At 51.1% G+C, this 18,741-nt stretch overlaps 1 long non-coding RNA gene across 1 annotated transcript in view; it reads right to left on the minus strand.

Moving 5' to 3' along the window:
* Positions 1 to 226: 226 nt before the first annotated feature.
* Positions 227 to 18,741, minus strand: part of LOC310694058 — a 183,571-nt gene continuing 165,056 nt past the window's right edge. Inside the window, exons 2-3 of the long non-coding RNA XR_014519507.1 lie at positions 1,162 to 2,850; positions 227 to 722 (exon numbers count right to left, since the gene is read on the minus strand). This is a non-coding gene — a long non-coding RNA (uncharacterized lncRNA). The remainder of the gene's footprint in view (positions 723 to 1,161; positions 2,851 to 18,741) is intronic.

An 18,741-nucleotide genomic window follows, 5' to 3' on the forward strand; every position in this document is an offset into this window, starting at 1 on the left:
ATCTACTTGCACTTTGATGTGCTTTAGAACTGCTAGGTGGGCAGGAGCAGGGACTGAGCAACGGAAGCTCACCCCATCACGGGGATTCGAACCGCCGACCTTCTGATCGGCAAGTCCTAGGCTCTGTGGTTTAACCCACAGCACCACCCACATCGCACATAAATGAAAGTTAAACCAAATGGGCTCAATTCAGGTCAGTCTTGGGATTGTTCCTAACCCTCTGCTCTTTTTTTTTTAAATGATATTTATTGAATTTTTTTTTAGAATTACAAAAGAAAACAAGGTAGAAAAAGAGAAAGAAAAAACCAAGAAAAAACAAACCACATCAAACAATACAAATTAATAAAAATCAAAATCAAAAAATAACACAACACGATCAAAAAACAAAAATATACCACAAACATTTAAAAACAAATCCAATATTCTCAAATCCTTAACTGTCATTACCTTCTTTCTTTGACCTCCTCCTCCTCCCTTTTTTTGTATCCTAGTTGTTAATTGTCGCAGCAAATCCTTTCCATATTTCATAATATTCTGTCATTACATTACCTTAATCTATTTTAATCTTATCTTACTATAAAAAACCTTAAAGCTTAAAACTTAAGTCTTTTACCAATTTCTCATAACCATAATATTCTTACATAATTCTTTAAATATTTTTACTAAAGCCAAATAATTTCGTTCCAACATTTTTCTAACATTCATCTCTTTTGTAAAACAATCTGTCAGGGAACTGACATCAGAGGCACGGGAGAAGGAGAGGGTCTCTGATTCTGCAGGAGAAGGTCCCAGCGCTAGGGGGAGACTCAGCTGGGAAGAAGGGGAAGAGAATGAGTGTAACACCAGGGATCCAGGAGAGCAACGGGACTGGGAGGTGCAGGGGCTCCAGGACTCTTCGTTGGAAGTTAGTGAGGAGAGCCCAAGCACCCCGCTGCCCACGCCTACCCTGCGCAGGAGACTCCCGCGCAGTGAGAGGCGGAGACGATTGGGCGTCAAACAGCTCTTATGTTGGCAACGCTTTAAGAAACGCCCACAGACAGATTCTACGAGTGACTAAGGGCAGCCACGCTGAGATGGGCTGTGCAGTCCGGAGGGTTTAACCAGGCAATCCGATGCTCAAACGGGGCAGGATTACGCACGAGTAACTCCCAACCACTACACAATCCTAATAGAAAAAAACAAAAAAAAATCCAATCTTCATCCAGCGTCTCTTCCTCCTGGTACCGGGTTTTGTCAGTCCTTTCTATCCCATCAATCTAGCTCATTAACCTGGTAATCTTATATCCAAAGCCCTTAAGTCCCTTCCATGTCCCTTCCGCGGCTCTTCTTCATATTTATAGCTATATTTTCCTTTGTCTCCTGCTCCTTTCACTCATGGGAACTCCAGCTTAACAATGTTTTTGACCCTTCTCGACAAATCAGCCCCTTTTCCATAGTCCACACTGAACTCCATGTGGTATTTAAGAACCTGTTTCAAAGTCCCACCAAAATTAAGAGCCCCCACAACCCCAAACATCTCACGGCCCATTATCAGACTTGAAAAGTCCAAACATCCCTGCATAGGGGGGGTCTATCCAACCCCCCATTTCCAAGCCAAACCAAACTTTATCTTTCCAAATCTGGCTTTTTCCAAGCTCATTTGTCAAATCCAAAAACTCATGTTCCTGCTGGGCCACAACTCCCTCCATCTCTGGCGCCCAAGATTCAGCAACATCCTCTTCCCTCATCTGTTCTGTCAGGGCACACTCCTGATTTGATTCCTGGGTGGACTCCATATAATTTCCCACTGCCTGTTCAAAATTTCTGATCGCATCAGTCATCAAGTCCGTCTTCTCATGTAGCTGTTCCAATAGGGCACTTGTTTTACAGAGAGCACACAACAGAGCTTCTGAATACATTGTCCTGCAAGGTCAGAAGTCTATTCCCACGATTGTAATCTGTAACAGCTGCAAGCTCCCCGATTCAGAATTGATTACAGTTTCACAGGCTCCCTCTAGGGGAAAAACTTCTATTTGTTCTTTTCTTTTAAAGGCAGATCTAACAACAAAGTTTCCTTTTTCAGTTATTTTGTCAATATTTGTTCCTTTAAAATGCGAAAGGGAACAATGGAATCACTATGTTTCTCTTCTTTTAGCTATCTGTCAAAAACGTTTGTCTCTGGTCAATGAGCTTCAAAAAACGTCAGTCCTGACACCCCGCTCCAGGATCAAGACGGTAGAAAATTACTTTGCTTTACACTCACTTCTGCAGGTTTAAACAGTCCAGAAAAAATCCCCCCACTTCTCCTGCTTCTGAAGGGGGTTCAACAATCTTAAATGGTGAAAGTTAATCCTTTGCAAGCGATTTTCTGAACTCTAGTTTGCCATGTCTTTGCTTTGATCTATCTACAAAGAAACGGAAGGCTGACTTCCTGTTTAGACCTTCCCATTTCAGTACCAAATTGAAATAAACTTTTAAGTCCAATTTTCCTTTCTACTCGCAAGTCCTTATTTAGAGTCCAATTGTCCGAAATTTAAGTACTCACTGTGATTGTTTTAAAAGCCAAATTGTCCCAGGAAAAAGGCAGCGCTCTCCGGCAACGGCTGTGCGGCTTCGCTCCACGGAAGAAGCAGTTGACTCTCAGCACCGCGCCACTTCCCCCTCTTCGCTCCGGAGCCCGTTAGTGGGTTCCTTTACGGGTTGGGGGGGTGCTAAAGGTGCCCGCCGAGTCCCATGGTCACAGGCTTCATCCGCCTGTGATTTTTGAAAGGGTCCCCGCTTCGCCGTAGCGGAGAAGACCCGTTTCACATGGAACTGGTCGCTCCGGATCAGAGGGAGTCCACCATTACCGATGGCGCCACCCCAGAGGTCCTGTTCCTAACCCTCTGCTCACCCCTCCTCTGGATCCAGTTCCACCAGCAGCTGCACAATGTCCTAGGACCAGGGGGATAGTGGCCTTGGCCCTGCTCTGCCTCCTTCTGGCTGGGGGCAGCTGGCTGGTAGGTGACCCTTCCTGGGCTGATGCCACAGAGCTATTCAAGGGGGACAAAGGGAGGGGATGCTTTCAGCTCCACTAGCCCCTCCTTTCATCCTGCCTGCTGAATGCACCTTGAAAAGCTGGTCAGGGAGGGCATCCCCTCCAACATTTCTCCAATGAAAATAGAGGTGTCCCGTTCCATAATTTTACTATTTATATCCCGAACATCTTACTGGGTTGGCCCAGCCACTCTGGGCAGCTTCCAACATATATAAATGACTTGGGGGTTGGATAACTCCGTACCCTTCAATATTTCTCCAAAGAAAATAGGGTCATCCTAAGGGAAAGTGGGACATTCTGGAATCACATCAGAAACCAGACAGCTTCTCTAAATCAGAGACATCCCTGGAAAATAGGGGGCCTTGGAGGGTCTGGGAGGGAGAGCCAGCCCAGCTGGGTGTTGCCTTTGCAAGGGCTTCCCTGTCTTGGAAGCAACACAGGACAGACCTCATGACATCCTGGTGGCCCTTTCATCCTGCACAGATCTCTTGGCTTGTGGACTGCAAATATCTACCTTTTAAATAGTTGTGGTTGTTTTTTAAGGGGCCCTACCCAGTGGCGTAGCGTGGGTTGTCAGCACCCGGGGCAAGGCAAGTAATTTGCGCCCCCTAACCCGGTAGGGGCAGAAAGCTGCGAGTGCGAGCGTGCGCCCCCCAGATGTTGCGCCCTGTGCGGCCGCCCCCCCCGCGCCCCCCCACGCTACGCCACTGGCCCTACCTTAACGTTCCTGAAAATTCAATAAGCTCCATGTAGTTTCATGTTTAGTTGCACCTCTAACTAAACCAGGGGTCAGCAAACTTTTTCAGCAGGGGGCTAGTCCACTGTCCCTCAGACCTTGTGGGGGGCCGGACTATATTTTTTGGGAAAGGGGAGAATGATTTTTGCCTGCCCGCAAAGAGGCCTGAAGATATTTCACTTTACCTGTCCCAGTTGTCCTCCCAATAGCCACAGTTGGGATTCTCCAGCCAGCCAGGTGCTGTGGTGGGGAGGAGGCTGCACTGGCCAGCAAAGACAGAAGTACAGCCCCGCTGGAGGAGCAGCAGACAGAGGTAGGGGAGCCGGGGCGTCGCCGGAGCTTTTACCCACCACCTGCTGCTGCTGCTTCTTGAGAGGCACCGCGGAGAAGAAGACAGAGCTGCCTGCCAACCCGTGACAAAGAAAGCGCGCAAGGAAGCGGCATGGAAAAGGGGCACGGAGAAGGAAGGAAGGGCGGACTGGGGGAGGAGGACCAGGACGAAAACACAGCAGCAGCCGGTGTCACACACCCCCTTCACAGCGGCGCCCTGCTCAGGCAGGCAGGCAGGCGACTCCTGCCCTCGATGGCGCCCAGCGTGGCACAAGATTGCTCCGTCTGTGAGGAGAAAAGCGCCGCCCTGCGAAGGAGAGGGAGGGAGAGGGAAAGAATGTGTGCGCTGGCGATCCAAGCGCTGGTGAGCCACGCGGTGATTCCCGGACTGTCTGCAGGCCGGATCAAGAATGCAACTGGGCCTGATCCGGCCTGTGGGCCTTAGTTTGCCGACCCATGAACTAAACTGTCCCTCCTCAGTGCCTGGACAGCCTTCCTGTTGGAGGCCACCTGAAGAGTTGGCAATCCAGCCCATGAAAGTTGGTGAGAAATCAGTCGCAGAACAGTCATTTCTCCAAATCTGGAAGGCCTGATACTTGCATGCCCACTGCCCTGAGGGGACGTTTGGTGGCAATCTCAAGTTCCAAAACTGGGAGGGAAGTGTGTGTGGGAGAGGGAGGGAGGGAGGGAGGGAGGAGTGCTGAGCACCTGGGCTGTTCAAGGCAGGGCTGGCAAGGGCTGGCATCTTGCCTGCTTGCATGTCTCTTTCCAGGTAATTCTGCATCAAGGGAGACTCAATTAAGGCGTTTGCACTGGGGGCCTGGAGATGGCAGCAACATATAATCACAAACAGAAAGGACTTTGCCCGCGATGATTAAATATTCTCCCCCCCCCCCCTTTTTATCAGTGCAACACAGAGGATGACTTTGTCCTTGATGGTCTTGTTTTTGATTCAGCCCCTTCCCACCCCCTTGGAAGAATGTAAAAAGAGGAAGAACCTGAGGCCTCTGGCTGTAGCAACTTCACCGTCCGGGGATTAACTGATTCCTTTGCTCAGTGGCTCCCAAAGTGGGCAGTACGACCCCCTGGGGGGCAGTGGGATTCCCTAGGGTAGGAGTGGCGATAAGAGAAAGGGGGGCAGCAGGGGGGTCACTGAGGTGTAAATGACTATCAGCTGTCAAAACTTTGGTGTCACTTGATCACGTTCATCAATTTTGTTGAATTAATTAAACTAAATAGTTTGAATTGGATTTTAAATAAATGGGCAATTGGTTGTTACTGTTTTGAATTTTATTGTGTTGTTATCTCCCTTAGTGGGTTCTGCAAACTGCTATTCTGATTAATGCTTTTTATAGGGTAGGGGACACTGGAGACGTGCTTGTGGAAAGACCTATACTGTATTGGCTCCCAGTATGTTTCCGAGCACAATTCAAAGTGTCGGTGCTGACCTTTAAAGTCCTAAGTGGCCTTGGCCCAGTATACCTGAAGGAGCGTCTCCACCCCATCGTTCAGCCTGGACACTGAGGTCCAGCGCCGAGGGTTTTCTGCTGGTTCCCTCACTGAGAGAAGCAAGCTTACAGGGAACCAGGCAGAGGGCCTTCTCAGTGGTGGCGCCCTCCCTGGGCAACGTCCTCCTGTCAGATGACAAGGATATAAAGAACTACAAAACTTTTAGAAGACATTTGAAGGCAGCCATGTTTGGGGAAGCTTTTTAAGGTTTCATTTTTACTATGCTTTTATAAATGGCAGAAGCTGCCCAGAGTGGCGAGTCAGATGGCAGCATTAATTTAATAATAATAATAATAATAATAATAATAATAATAATAATAATAATAATAATAATAATAACAACAACAACAACAACCTGAAACAGCCACTTGCATCACCCCCCATCCTCACCCCCCCCCCGAATTCAGAGTGCTTCCTTGCCAAATGACTGGTTATTAATGCCCCCCTCAAGCAGCTTGACTCTGCCTGCGTGCCTTCAATTAGAGATTCATGGGGTAATCAGCAACTGGAAATCTCCCCTGTAACGGTAACTGGAGCCTGGCATCCAAATAAAGCGAGCCCCATTAAGGAAGGATTGTGGTCACTGGGGTGGATCTAGTGCGCTAATAGCCCAGCTAACAGCAATTAAGTCAATTAACCGTTCAAAGGCAGCCTGTTCCAGCCCCCCCTGCCCCCCACCATGCATCTGCGGGAACGTATTTATGGCGCAAGCGGCTGTGAGTCATCCGTAATTCTGCGGCGAGAGGGGAAAATTAACGACTGCAGCAAAGGAGAGCCGCGAATCGCTGCCTCGGCTCCATTTCCCAGTCACTGAGGAGGATTCCTTTTTCCTTTGCAATGCGGGCTGTTTGGCTAGGCAAAGGAGCAAAGGTGGCCCAGCCAGCCAGCCATGGCTGCTTCTTTCCTCCCCATCCAAGGGGCAAGCTGGAGGGCTCTGTTCTGCTGGGCCTTGAAGCAGGTTAAACCAAAGGAATCTGCTGGGTTGGGTACCTCTTCATCCGGCTTCCTGCAGTGGCCAAGGGGGCCCTCCCTGCAGAGCAGGAGCCTTCTTCCAGGCTTGCTCCCCAGCTGCTGGTGCTCAGAGATTGCCTCAGATGCTGGAGGTAGAAAACAGCCACCTTCCTGTTCCTTGCGTGCCAACCCAATGTCAGGGCTTGTGGCGGCAATTTTCGCCCACAACAGTGCCATCCCATCTCCGTGGAATGCGTCTCACTTGAGGCCTTAGTGGTGGGGAGGGCCTTTCCTCAGCTTCGGCCGGTGGCCCAGCTACGCTCCTATTTGGACAGGGCAGCCAAACTACTGTTATCTATGCTCTGGTAACCTCCAGGGTGGATTACTGCAATGCATTATACGTAGGGCTGTCTCTGAAGACGGTTCAGAAACTTCAGCTGGTGAAGAATTTGGCGGCCAGGTTGCTCACCGGGGCAAGATGGTTTGAGCATATGACACCGATCCTGGTCCAACTGCTCTGGTTGCCAAACAGTTTCCTGGTCTAATTCAAAGTGCTGGTTTTGACCTGTTGTTGTTGTTTAGTCGTGTCCGACTCTTCGTGACCCCCTGGACCAGAGCACACCAGGCACTTCTGTCTTCAACTGCCTCCCACAGTTTGGTTGAACTCATGCTGGTAGCTTCGAGAACACTGTCCAACCATCTCGTCCTCTGTCGTCCCCTTCTCCTTGTGCCCTCCATCTTTCCCAACATCAGGGTCTTTTCCAGGGAGTCGTCTCTTCTCATGAGGTGGCCAAAGTACTGGAGCCTCAGCTTCACGATCTGTCCTTCCAGTGAGCACTCAGGGCTGACTTCCTTAAGAATGGATAGGTTTGATCTTCTTGCAGTCCATGGGACTCTCAAGAGTCTCCTCCAGCACCAGAATTCAAAAGCATCAATTCTTCGGCGATCAGCCTTCTTTATGGTCCAGCTCTCCCTTCCACATATCACTACTGGGAAAACCATGGCTTTTACAATACGGACCTTTGTTGGCAAGGTGATGTCTCTACTTTTTAAGATGCTGTCTAGGTTTGCCATCGCCTTTCTCCCAAGAAGCAGGCGTCTTTTAATTTCGTGACTGCTGTCACCATCTGCCATGATCATGGAGCCCAAGAAAGTAAAATCTCTCACTACCTCCATTTCTTCCCCTTCTATTTACCAGGAGGTGATGGGCCCATTGGCCATGATCTTCGGTTTTTTGATTTTGAGTTTCAGACCATATTTTGCGCTCTCCTCTTTCACCCTCATTAAAAGGTTCTTTAATTCCTCCTCACTTTCTGCCATCAAGGTTGTGTCATCCGCATATCTGAGGTTGTTGATATATTTGCAGATTTTGAACTACAAAGTCTTAAATGGCTCAGGACAGCAATTCCTCAAGGACCGCTTCTCTCCATATGGACCAACCCAGACCCTGCATTCATCCTCTGAGGCCCTTCCTCGTGTGCCTCCCCATGAGAGGTCCGGAGGGTGGCAACACGAGAACAGGCCTTCTCTGCAGTGGCTCCCTGTCTGGCAAAAATGTTCCTTTTCAACCAGGCCTTTGCCTGACTTGATCTACATCCTTTTAAAAAATGCTGGCTCTTTTGGAGTATTTTTTGTTGGGTTGTTGGTTTTGTTTTGATTTTATGTATTTGATATTTTATGTGAACCGTCCTGAGACCTTCGGGTATAGGGTGGTATAGAAATTAAATTGTTGTTGTTGTTGTTGTTGTTGTTGTTGTTGTTGTTGTTGTTGTTGTTGTTGTTGTTGTTGTTGTTATATCCTGCCTTAGCCCCAAGGAGCTCAAGGTGGCATAATAGTGCACCCCTTGCCCCGAATAAGGTCCCGTCCAGACTTCTCCACAAAATCCACATTTCAGATCATTGATTGGTTCCCCTGGCAGACCATACCTGAGCACCTTATATTTGGTTGTGATTTTAACCTGGGGTCTCCACACCTTCTCCCTTCCCCCCACTATTTGCTGTTTTATGCACCCTCACCTCTGTGGAAGCTGCTCCACATCCAAAACACCCTCATCAAAAAACCAAGAAAAATCCAGACAAAAGCATGAAAGGAAAGCTGGCAGGAGCCCTTTTCAGCAGAGCAGAGGTCCATTTTGGATTTTCTGAGGATGGGGAAACTCCATAAGAGATTTGGAACGTCAGCTTCCCCAGTGAACGTTGCATGGATGTGTGTGTGTGGGGGGGGGGGTTAAAGGGTGCACAAGGAGCACATACCAATTCCACATTAAGAGGTGGTGTGGATGTGCCCCACAGGCAGAGCTTCATGGCTCTGTCAGGATTTTACCCTCAGAACATGTTCACTTTAGCAACCCCCCACTGCTTCATTCCAAGTGGCATTTTGCACAGTTGGGCACACCAGCTCCTGATTACTGGATGGTTTTCCCATGCCTGCAATTGCCTGAGCTCCTACCCCACCTGTGCATGGGCAGTGGCTGCCTCCGATGGACACCCCCCCCCCAGCTTAACTGCAACCATAGGAGCCAACTCCTAGTGACTGAGGTCCCTTCAGTCCCCCCATTAAATATTTGAGGGGCCCGGGGCCCTGCAAAGCCAATGGGCATTGCCATTCCAATGGTTCGTGTGTGCCTCATCTTGTGCTTGGTTATGCAAGGTGGGGCTTACCTGCCCCTCTCCCCATAATTTATTCAAGTAGGCACCCCTGGCTGCGACTCCCATTTTCAAACAGATGGAAGCTGCTCTGCGGCAAAATGTATCCAATAGCAGCACTTCTCATGAATCTACAGGATCTAGCTGGACGGGGGCTGTTGTGCTGGGAGTGCCCTGGAGCTGCTGCCAAACATTATGTGTGCACAACCCTGGTCTCCGGGGTCCTGGACTGACCTCCCCCCATAGCTCCCGCTGGCTCCCTCCCTTGTGCTAAGTTGCCTTTCCTTTCCTGTCTCTTGGCCTCCATTTCACCCCCCAGCTGGGCCAACCCCCAGTCTTGTGAGTGAGGAAGACAGGAGCCCTCCTCTCCAATTTTGTCACGCCGTGCTCCACTTCACCTCCCTCTTTGGCCACATTTCTCCCCAATTCCAACACCTGCAAGGTGATTCAAAGGCACCGATCCTTCCTGACTTGCCTGGCTCCCTTACCCAGGTACAAAATGTTTAAAAAATCTCTCGCTGTACAGGGGCAACTGGGGCAAGTGTTGCCTGGGGTCGCCATACGGAACCGAAATCAGAGGGCTGTCCATCCATAATGACCTTTGCAAAAGAGCACCCCCCCGACCGGTCATCTCCCCAAGGGGTGCAGGCAGGCTGGGTTACAGGCTGGCCCAGCTTGGCCTGCAGGTGCTAAGACATCTAACTCATCCTTCTATATTTATAAGATACAGGCTGCAGCTCTTCTGGTAAACAAGAGCAGAGCAGCAGCAGCACCTGAGAACCCCTCCCCAGGTCACAGGGATGCTCTTGGGACTGCATTTCCACCTCCTCTCCCAGGGTGCCCAGTGGAGACCCACACCCTGTTTGGTTGGTGCTGGGCACCCAAGAAAAGGCAAATGGGGCGATTTGAAGAAAGAGGCGAAGGCGTCTTGTGAGATTTCAGTGAGGTCTCACCGGAAGCCAGCCCCAAGCCAGCTTCTCTGCCAGCAGTGGAAGCAGAAGGGAGGGCATGGCACCCGCTCAGAAATTGAGCTAAGTGTGAGAAAGACCGACTCTGCAGATGAGAGCTGTCTCACAGAGTCAAGAAAGGGCAGTTTGACCCCCCTTCTCGAGGAAGACACTGTTAGCTCTCAAGAAGCGGGAGAGTTGGAAGGCAGCCAGAGCGCTGCTAGGCAATCAGCAGAAAAGCAGAGGTCTGAGACTGTGTCAAGTGGAAGTGGGGAGGGCGAAGGCCAGCCTCTCAGTCCCTGTTCTAGGAGACTGGATAAGATCAGAGGGCAATGGAAGGGCAAGAGGGGAAAGGTGGGAGTTTGACGTCCTTCCTGCTGTGGGAGGGGTGAAACTTCAGACTGACCAACTATCGTCAATGCGAGCAGGCAAGAAGCTGTGCTCTGGATGCGTTTTGTTGTAAATAAACGTACATAAAACTACCAGAGAGTTATTACTTCTTATCAGGGCCTGCTTGCCTGCCAGAGATCATTACACTTTATACGCCTCCGTCCTGCAACTCCTGCAGCCCAGCTGGTGCCAAATGTACTGTTCTGCTTTCTATTGGACCAAACCAGTGAGGCCAAGAAGGGGTTATTGTTGTCTGGGCAGCCCAGGACCTCCAGACACACTGCCCAGGTTGGCGCCCTGGAGACGTCAACAAAGCAAAAACAACGCTGGAGGCAGCAGTCATGAGCTACTGGTTTCTGCAGCCACAGCTGGTACTGTGATTCTCCAGCGGTATGACTTCACCCCCAGAAACACACTCCATTATCTCCTGAGACTGACGGGTACCAACAAATTCCACTCCCTAAGCTACGATTCCCATGACTGTTTCAAGTGGTATCATAGCGCTTCAGATATATCGTGCGAATGTGGCCTGAGGCTTTGGCCTGGCCTGGTTGGGCAGCTGCAGCAGCTCAGAGGCAACTGCTTCTTTTCTGCAGACTTCCTTCCTTCCTTCCTTCCTTCCTTCCTTCCTTCCTTCCTTCCTTCCTTCCTTCCTCCCCCTGAAAGGTAGATGTTCCAAAGTTTTCAAGCTTCCCTTTTAATGAATCCCGTTAAAGTTAACCTAGCCATATAATATCCAGGAGAAATCACCCATAAATATAAGTAAATAGAGATGGTGGATGTTAAGTCGTGGGTTGACATAGCAGCCGGCACAGCGATTTCTTCAAGTAGCTCTTTATTCTGGCAAGCTGGAGTAGAACTGACAGCGAACAGCTCAGCCGGCCTCTATTTATAGGGAGCCGGCTGTCAACATTGTAACCACAACAGCCCAGAGTTCCCGCCTAAAATAACTGCCGCGGACCTGAGTGAAAACTATCTACAGACCTGAGTGAAAACTATATACAGTATCCCCCTGTTGGCCCAGGGTGAAACTACACTACATAACACCCCTCCCCACCGAGATAAGGCGTTAGTTACAATCGTAATGGTTTCCTTATATACAGCACTACGCGTAATGGTTCAATTAAGCACAAAAGCATATCGGTTACATTTCCCATACTTAGACCAACAGTGATACCTGTCCAACAACATAGTCCTTTAAATAAGTTGGGCGCTTGGAAACTCTGCCAGACCGCCGGGGACTGGTAGCCAAGTCCGGAGAGCCACACAGTTCTCGCTGAGGCTGTGGTGCGACCCTAGGTGGCGTTGGAACCAACTCCCCTGGATCCGCTGCTGTGGGTGGAGCCTCCGCAAGTGGAGTGGTCTGAGTCTGTTCTGAACCGGCTTGGTTCGGCTCCACGCTGGCAGTTTGCGAGGGAGGTGTAGGTGGGGCCTCGCCATCTGTACGTGTCTCTTCTGGAGCCGCAAGCGCAGTTGGGGGCACCTCGGTAGTGTCCAAGTCCCCAACCCTGCGCCTAAGCTGGTCTATGTGCCGTCGCCACAAGCGTCCGTCTTCGAGTGCCACCTGGTACGAGCGAGGTCCAGTGACTCCCACTACTGTGGCTGGCACCCAAGGGATGTCCCCCACATAGTTCCGGGCAAAGACCTGGTTTCCTGGGACAAATGACCGTGGTGCGTTGGCACAGCCTGGGGGTTCAGCCACGGCAAAGTCTGGGTGTAGCCGGTCGAGCGGTGACCTGAGGCGGCGGCCCATAAGCAGTTCAGCAGGACTCCTCCCTGTGGCCGCATGAGGGGTGATGTGTTGCACGAACAAGTATTCGGCGACCCGCTCATGCCAGTCTCCCCGGTCCAGGCGCGCCAGTGCCTCTTTTGTCGAGCGCACCATTCTTTCCGCTTGCCCGTTGCTGGATGGATGAAAGGGTGCCGTTAGGGCATGGCGGATGCCCAGTCCCAAAAGATACCGCTCAAACGTGCCTGACGTGAACTGCGGTCCGTTGTCAGAGACAAGGACATCAGGACACCCATGTGTTGCAAACAGGCCTCGCAGCACCCGGATGACAGCTTCGGTAGTGGTGGAGGGCATCAGGGCGACCTCCAGCCATTTGGAATAGGCGTCCACCACTACCATAAAGGTCCGGCCGTGAAAGGGGCCAGCCAGATCGATGTGCACCCTCGACCAGGGTGTCTTTGGCGTCTCCCAGGTGTGTCCCTTAGCTGCCGGTGGTGCAGGCCTCGACTCCTGGCACGCTTGACAGGCGGACACCCAGGCAGTGATGGCATCGTCCATATTAGGCCACCAGACGTAACACCGAGCCAACGCCTTCATTTTGACAATTCCCGGGTGGCCAACGTGCAGAGCCTCCAGGATGCGCTGACGGAGTCCCTGGGGAATCACGACGCGGTCTCCCCACAGCAGGCAGCCACGATGAGCTGAGAGTTCATGTTGTCTGGTTGCGAAGGGCTGGAACTCCGATGCAAAAGGCCCTTGTGGGTCTTTTGATGGTGCTCCATGACACGATGGACAGGGCAGACCCGGTGTCGATCTCCATGTCACATGGAGCTCCTTCAATGAGCACCGTGACGTTCAGCTTGCGTCGCGTAGGCGAGTCGGTTTGGCCAATCGTGGTTCCAGACGGGCAGCGGCAGTTGGTGAGAGCGAAACAACTTTCCTTGGCAGACTGGAGTGAAGACTTGGACTTGCGAGTCGATGAAGGGGGGGTGTCAGACGGAGCCGATCGGCAGACCTTAGCGATGTGGCCCCTTCTGGAACACTTCCTACAGATGGCGTCTCTGAATCGACACTTGGCACGGGAATGGTTGCCTCCGCAGCCAGCACATTCCGGTTGGCCCTTGGACTTCTGTTGGAACTTCCTGCGCTCCCGCTTTGTCTGGTGCACGTCATCGTCTTCACTGGAGGATGCCTCCTCACTGCTGGCCTCTTCATGATGCACCGGAACTGGCTCCCTAGCAAGACGCGGGCTGCTGGACTTGCGGATCTCCTGGGCGGAGCGTTCAGCAGCTTCTGAGGCCACAGCCTCCTCAATGGCTTTCTGTAGCGTGAGGTCTGGCTTGGCTAGGAGGCGTCGTTGCAGCTGGATGTCCCGGACCCCGCAGACGATTCGATCCATCAGGGCATCGTCTAAGTCTCGGAACTCACAGTGCATTGCAGCCTGTCGCAGGGCGGTGGTGTAGTTGTTGATTGACTCCCCCTCTGCCTGGTTCCGGTGGTAGAACGCATGGCGGGCAGCAATCTTGGACGGCTTTGGTGCGTAGTGGTTGCGGAGCTTCTCTTGGATCGTGTCCCATGGCGTTGCCTGGACTGCTTCAGGCGCAACCAACGCTCGGGCCGTCTCAAACACCTCAGGCCCACAGAGGCTGAGGAATAGGCCCCGCTTCCGATCCTTTGATACTGCTGTCAGCTCGTTGGCTTGGAGGTAGCAGTCGAACCGAGCGAGGTAGGAGTCCCATGATTCAGAGGCTGGCGCAAACGGCGGTAGAGGCACAAGTGAAGCCATGATTCCGATGCCGGCGTGAAGGGCGATGGATGGAACACAGTGCTCTAGCCAGAACAGTCAGCTCTGAATTGGTTCTGCCCAGTGATTTCGCTCAGTGATTTCGCTCTGTGATTCAGCTCAGTGATTCAGCTCAGTTCAGAGGCTGGCCGCATCTGGCTGTGCTCTGATGTCCATCCATCCCATCCTCGTCGCCAGTGTTAAGTCGTGGGTTGACATAGCAGCCGGCACAGCGATTTCTTCAAGTAGCTCTTTATTCTGGCAAGCTGGAGTAGAACTGACAGCGAACAGCTCAGCCGGCCTCTATTTATAGGGAGCCGGCTGTCAACATTGTAACCACAACAGCCCAGAGTTCCCGCCTAAAATAACTGCCGCGGACCTGAGTGAAAACTATCTACAGACCTGAGTGAAAACTATATACAGTATCCCCCTGTTGGCCCAGGGTGAAACTACACTACATAACAGTGGAGATAAATAACAATGGGTCCGCATGTGCAGGGCGATAATGCGCTCTATTTACAGCGGGACCCATAAAGGTCCGGGGAGAGGAGATGCGATCCTTTAATGGCTAACTTTGTCCATGAAGGCGGCGGCAGCACTCAGCCTTCGCCAGCTAAAGATGCAGTGACACACAACGCTTACAGATAATTAAATATTGATTTTTTGTTTTCTAATCCTATATAAAAATTGTCCTGGGTCTCCCAATGGTAGTTTCATCTCGCCAGGACACATGGAGAGCTATTAACCCTACTTGGTTTCAAGCTGTTGTAGGACAAATAATAAAGAGGGGAGGTCTGGCGCAGCGGGGGGGGGGGAGAGAAGGAACCCTCTGAGGGGGGCCTCAGTGGGGCAGCTGCCTCAACATCCTTTTCCCACCTCAGCCAGTGGAAGCGCTGCCAAGTGCCTCTGGCAGAGGGAAGGAGGCGGGGCTTGCTGGGCCTCCCTGCCCCTCTTTGCCAGAGAGGTCTAGCTTGTGGCAGGTGCCACTCAGCCTCTTGCTCATCACCCAGAGAGCCAAGTGTGGAGAGGCTCGCTCCAGTGGCTGGAATTGCGCTCTGACTGGGCTGCCCTTGAAGACTGTTTCCATCTGGAGCAGGACACTAATTGCTGCTGAGTTGGAGGGGGGAGCGTGTGGCACCCAGTGTTATACCAGTTGCGCTGATTACTGATGTGGCTTCAGGCCCAGTTCAAAATGTTGCTGTTAACTGTTAAAGCCTTAAACAGTTTGGGGACCCAGTAATCTGAAGAGCCATGGCCTGGCTTGTCAGCCTGCTTGTGAAGCAGCCATGATGGCAACAGAGCTTTTTCTTGTCCTTTCTCCCAAACTGTCAGCCCCTCTCTCTTCAGAGGTGTGCATGGTGGCCTCTGCAAACTGTGCGGGTTTTAAAGGCTCGTCATTTTCAAACTGCCTTTTCCTAAAGAAGGCTTTTCCAACAGACATTTGTTTGTTTCAGAATTTATAAACTGCTTATGGTTCTGTTTCATTGTTCTGTTGGGTCTCATCCACACCTCCACTGCTGCTTCCCCCCAGGAAAACCAGCTGTTTACTGCTGAATTGGATTGACATTTCCTCTACTTCAATGGTAAACCATGGGAATTCCTGGGGATATTTGGTGGGACAATTGGAAAAGCACTTGGACCCCTGCTTTCTAGGAATGGGATGAGCAGAAGTGTGGACAAGCCCTTGCGACTGTTTGAAATTGTTAATGCTGATGCCTTTGTTGGTTTTGGTTATTTTAGGCTGTTGCATTTATTGTGTTATGATCATGTTGTGAGCTGTCTTGGGTGGACTGTGACCAGAAAGGAGGCATAGAAATGGTTGGGAGTGCTGCAGTGCATCAGAGACTTTTGGGTCTGCATGGAGGAAAGCAGAGAGAGGGAGAGGAACCTCCAGACTTCCCAGGCTGCCCTTTAAGCTGTGCTGGCTGACCTACACTCAGGGGCTACTCACAGGATTGCCTTCTTCATTTCCTTTATCCTCCTTCATCATCCTCACTGTGGGAGAGGAAGCCTCTGTCTCTCCTGCTGAGAACAAACAGCAGGCAAGGGCTCTTTGTAGCTCCACCTCAGACAGAACTAGCATCTTTCCTACCAAGCAGGCATTTCCTTACTAAACTCAGCTTTCCTATTCTCCTTAACTTAGAGTCTCAGTGCACTTGTAGCCCTGGGTAAAGTATGCTGTTCCAGCAAGGTTTCAGGGCTTAGCTCTGCTTTCAATCTGCATGTTAACTTTGTTCACATATGCCAAGATAAATAATATACAAGGTACCATGTTTATTAGACTGCTCCACCCACAGCCACCAAAGCTGCTTGCCTCAATCATCAGGCTCCCCCAGGCTACCTGTTTATGGGGCATTTATCCTTCTTTGCTTACACGGAGGTTAGACTATGCCCTCTTGTCTTTATTGAGCATCCATTCTGATTTGTTTGCAGGGAGGCTACACAGCAATGAGCATTCATTCTGATTGGCTTGTGATCCACATAGGACTTCCTGGGGAACCATTTGTTCCTTCCACATGGTGCAGTGCATTTTCCATTGCTTTCTGAACAGTAAAAAATCTGTTTCTTTTTCACAGAGGATCTGCTCTGCTAGGGTGGCACTCTAATCTGCTCTCCTTATATGTGCGAGAATCCCTCACACAAAATACTGACAGTCTGGAGGCATCCATCAGCTTCTTCTACTGAGAAGCCCCTCTGAAGGACTGTTGGGAAGTTTTGGGGGTGCTTTCTCTGCTTCCTGTGCTTCCCATGGCAGCGATCAGGAAACCATGGAGCCCGTCTTTGGGAGGAATGGAGAAGGTCAAAACAAGAGCCCTGCAGCTAGATCAGACCAAAGGCCTATCTGATCCCAGGATCCTGTTTCTCACAGTGACCCAATGGAAGCTGATCATCTGGGCCCTGTGAGGCCTGAGGTACAGTCAACTTCAGCAAACAGGAGAGCAGCCATGATGGATCAAAATGGATGCTAAGAGCGGGTGTGTGTGTGTGTTTAATTCCATGCTGCTTTGAGCTTCAGTGCATTTCTGCCCCATCCCATGAGACTGATGGCATCTTGGATGATGGAAACCTCCAGGACAACTTAAAGGCAGCATCTTCCCATTGCCATACAGAGATGCTAAAGAACCTGAAAATACCGTATTTTTTGCACCATAACACTCACTTTTTTCCTCCTAAAAAGTAAGGGGAAATGTCTGTGTGTGTTATGGAGGGAATGTCTACGGGTGGCATGCCTACGGATTTTCCTCCTCTAAAAACTATGTGCGTGTTATGGTCTGGTGCGTGTTATAGAGCGAAAAATACAGTAGATCTCAGCCTATGCCGACTCATAAGGAGATTCCTAGTCAATGCAAATGCTAAGAGGAATGTTGAAATATACTCAGAGTCGCAAAGTGATTTCATGCTCTTTATTCAGCTCATAGTGGTGAGGAGGAATGGATGAATGTCCCCTCACAGTATCTGCTTTATATACATTATTTACACAATGGGCTGCACATGATTGGCTAATTCCGGAATTCTACTGTAAGCCAATCAGGTTGTGGATTCACTTCTATCTGGAGCAGGATTGGGTGGTTCCTGCCAACCAATCATACTGCTGCATTGTTCTAGGACCAATCAGACTGCTGCATTCTGAATCCTATTGTTCTAGGACCAATCAGACTGCTGCATTCTGAATCCTATTGTTCTAGGACTAATCAGACTGCTGCAATTTGGATCCTATTGTTCTCAGTACATAACACCCCTCCCCTCTAAGTTCCAGTCCTGCCCGGGAGGTCGCATTCATAGTCCTCAAGGTATGCCGGCGGCCTACGTGTGCGTTGCGGCCTGTGGTGTTCCCTGGTCCGGGGTTCAGGTTCTGGCTCGTGTTCCAAGGATGCTGGCTGTGATGGGGCTGTTTGGTCTGGTGCAACCGGCTCGCTCAGTCGTGGTTCTGGTTCCGGTGTCCTTTCGGCCTCATGGGTCCTCTCTGTATTTACTGATTCTGCCTCTCCTGCTGGCCCCTCCTGCTCTATGGGCCTCACTTCCCCGCTGTTCCCTTGGGACTCCTCTGACCTGTCCTCATCCTGGGTTTCTCCCGGGAATCGTCGCCGTATCTGGTCGCAGTGGCGGCGCCAGCATTGCCCCCCATCCGTTAGCACCTCGTATGACACTGGGCCAGTGACCCTGGTGACTGTGGCGGGTACCCATGCTGGGCCTGCCCCAAAATTCTTTGCGTACACTGGGTCCTGGGCCTCGAAGGTCCGGGGGTTCCTGCCTTTCCCCACCACTACCTCATCCTGAGCTCTATCGGGGTGAAGGCGGTCCAATCTGATTGCAAGGCGCCGACCCATTAGTAGTTCAGCGGGGCTCCGGCCAGTCGTTGAGCTGGGGGTGCTGTGCTGTGCTAGAAGGAATGTGGCAAGGCGGTACTCCCAGTCCCCTTGCGTCATGCGGCGAAGGGTGTCCTTGGTGGTCCGCACCATGCGTTCTGCTTGGCCATTGGTGGCAGGGTGGAACGGCGCCGAACGGATGTGGCGGATGGCGTTCTGTGCTGTGAAGGTTTGGAATTCTCCTGACGTAAATGCAGTCCCATTGTCTGAGACGAGAGTGTCAGGGAGCCCGTGGGTTGCAAACAGCCTGCGTAGTACCCGGATGGCTGCGGACGTGGAAGTGGACGGTACCAGTGCGACTTCCAGCCATTTGGTGTAGGAGTCCACCACTATGAAG

This window comes from Podarcis liolepis (genome assembly GCF_965112155.1).
Source record: "Podarcis liolepis genome assembly, chromosome: 15".
NCBI classification, from domain to species: domain Eukaryota; kingdom Metazoa; phylum Chordata; class Lepidosauria; order Squamata; family Lacertidae; genus Podarcis; species Podarcis liolepis.